Raw genomic sequence first — 3264 nt, forward strand, 5'->3', positions numbered from 1 at the left:
GCATCAGGTAGGGCGACGAGTGGAAGACGGCCTTCATAACCCCCACCGGTCACTACGAGACCCTCGTGATGCCCTTCGGTCTTTGCAACAGTCCAGCCGCATTTCAGCACTTCATCAATGATGTTCTCCGGGACATGCTGGGTAGATGGTGCTACGCTTACCTGGACGACATCCTCATCTACTCCAAAACCTTAGAAGAGCATACCCAGCATGTCCGAGCAGTTCTTCAGAGGTTGCTGGCCCACCAGTTGTACTGCAAGCTGGAAAAATGTGCTTTCCACCAGCACTCCACCACGTTCCTGGGTTTCATCATCTCTGCTCAGGGTGTGGCCATGGATCCCCAGAAGCTGGAAGCTGTGCGTTCATGTCCCCTACCCACATCGCTTAAACAGTTACAACGTTTTCTGGGGTTCACCAACTTCTATCGGCGATTCATCCGGGGCTTCAGTTCGACTGCAGCACCTCTCACTGCTCTCACAAAACCATCACGCGGAGAATTCCACCTCACCCCGGAAGCCATTCAAGCATTCAAGACTCTCTGTCATCAGTTCACCACAGCTCCGGTTCTCACTCATCCCGATCCTACCAAGCCCTTCGTTGTTGAGGTGGACGCTTCCGATGTGGGTGTAGGAGCCGTCCTCTTGCAACGCGGTCCAGATGAGAAGTTACACCCATGTAGCTTCTTCTCCAGAAAATTTAATCCCACACAGCAACGTTACGGGGTAGGGGACCGTGAGCTGCTGGCCATCAAGTGGGCTCTGGAGGAATGGCGTCACTGGCTCCAGGGCGGCAGTGAGCCGTTCACCATCTGGACCGATCACCAGAACCTCACAGTCATCAAACAAACCAAACAACTCAATCCCAGGCAGGCGCGGTGGGCACTCTTCTTTGAACATTTCAACTTTCACCTGTCTTACCGTCCCGGATCCAAAAACACCAAAGCTGATGCACTCTCCCAACAACACCAAAGAGACACCGTCACCTCCGAACCCGCACCTGTCCTACCTCCCCAGATCATTTTGGCTCCCATCTGGTGGGGGTTAGAAGAGAGAGTGCGCCAGAGTCACAGCCAAGAACCTCCTCCACTCGACACACCCGCTGCAACGCGCCCTCCACCGGGGAGTTGCAGCCCCTCCCCGTCCCCAGACGCCCCTGGACTCACATCTCCCTCGACTTCGTCTCTGGACTCCCCCGAGTCCCTAGGAAAGAACACCATCCTCACCATCGTGGATCGTTTCTCCAAAGCTGTGCACCTGGTGGCTCTCTCCGGACTCCCCTCTGCTAAGACCACCGCGGAATTAATTCTCGAACATGTAGTCCGCCTGCATGGGTTTCCCCAGGACATCGTCTCGGACAGAGGGCCCCAGTTCACAGCCAAGTTCTGGCAGGCCTTCTGCCATCTGGTTCGGCACCACCTCCAGCCTATCGTCCGGCTTCCACCCTCAGACTAACGGCCAGACGGAGCGGGCCAACCAACAACTGGAGCGCTTCCTCCGATGCTTTGCCAGTGAACATCAGCGCTCCTGGGCTAGCTACCTCGTCTGGGCCGAACTATCCAACAACCTCCACACCTCCACCGCCACCGGCCTAAGCCCATTCGAGGTATGCTACGGATTTCAACCTCCCATATTTGAACATCAGGAGCCAGAGGTTGAAGTTCCGTCTGCCCAACAGTTGGTCCGCCGGTGTCGGCGGCTCTGGAACCACGCTCGTGCTGCCATTCAGAAGGCCAACCGACGTTACGTCACGCAGCACCACCGCCGACACCCTCCGGGACGATTGTTCCACGTAGGTGACAGGGTTTATCTATCCACCCGGAACATCAATCTCAAGACGGACTCCAAAAAACTCACCCCCCGGTACATCGGCCCCTTCAAGATCACCCACCGTCTGAACCCTGTCACCTTCCGGCTCCAGCTGCCTGCTTCCCTCCGGGTCCATCCCATATTCCATCAATCCCAACTAAAACCTGTCTTCTTCTCTCCCCTGTCTCCCCAGGTCCCTGCTCCCCCCCCACCCCGGATCGTGGACGGTGGTCCTGCCTATACCGTTCGGAGAATCCTCGACTCGCGACCCCGAGGCCGGGGCACCCAGTACCTTGTAGACTGGGAAGGCTACGGTCCGGAGGAGCGGTCGTGGGTTCCCGGACGGTTCATCCTGGATCCAGCCCTCATCCAGGACTACCGTCGTCGGGTATCCTCCGCTCCGGGTCCGTCTGGTGCCGGCCCTGGAGGGGGGGGTACTGTAACACGCACCGGATCACGTGAGGTCACGAGGTCCTGGAAGTAATCTCCGCGGGTATATAAACAGGAAGTAAGGTTCAGCTGGCACCGGACATTGAGTTCATGTTGAACTACTGTGTAGGTCGCCTTTCTCGTCTCCAACCAACTCACGTGAGTACCGCTCTACGGAGCTATTTATATACCTATCTGTGTGCATGTGAGAACGCGGGTTTCCTGGTGGAAATCTCTACTCCTTTGCTGGAGCGTTCTCAGATAAACAGCGTGGTTAACCTACTCACTCGTGTGTATCCCCCTTTGAGTTCTCCGTCACGCTACACAGGGACCTATCCTCGATCGATCACTTCCTGTCTTGCCTCCGTGACAACTAGTGGGTTACCATGATCTTCACTTTAGTTATTTATACATTTATTAATTATACATTTTGCATTATTTACATTAATTATGAACATGTATATAGTAGTTCTTAGTAGCTCTCTGGGAGATATGAAAAAATAGTAGTTACTTATTAGCTAATAGTGAACTACTATGTACAACTGAGTGCTATGACTTACTGTTTCATTAATCAGAGTCTCTTGTTAGTTAATAGTAATTAGTAGAATGTTAATAGTGCATTAGTCATTTGTTCCTGTGTAGTTATTCATTAATGACGGAAACGTATTCTAAAGTGTTACCTGCCTGTCTTCTGTAAATAGAGAACTGTAGAGTAGTTGAATGGTGACTCAAATTCCTCACGTCCTCCTGCACCCCTTACACAGCCTGTATGTTTCCACACTTGCTTGCTGAACAGGAAGGTTCTCCTTCTCCTCTCTCTGTCCGTGTTGATCTCTCTTTTATCGTTCATGGTGTCCTCACCTCAACCACGGATGGGTTCTCCCTCACTTCACTTCAAATACATTTGTCTCGGAGTCTCTGTAGACAAAGGCACTTTTAAACTATTAAAGGAAAATGTGATGAAGTCACATGAGCTGCCGCCGCTGGGGAAGCAGCACTGGCACACACATACACATGTTTGTTTTTGTGA

Source organism: Labeo rohita, chromosome 2 (assembly GCF_022985175.1).
Source record: "Labeo rohita strain BAU-BD-2019 chromosome 2, IGBB_LRoh.1.0, whole genome shotgun sequence".
Classification (NCBI taxonomy): domain Eukaryota; kingdom Metazoa; phylum Chordata; class Actinopteri; order Cypriniformes; family Cyprinidae; genus Labeo; species Labeo rohita.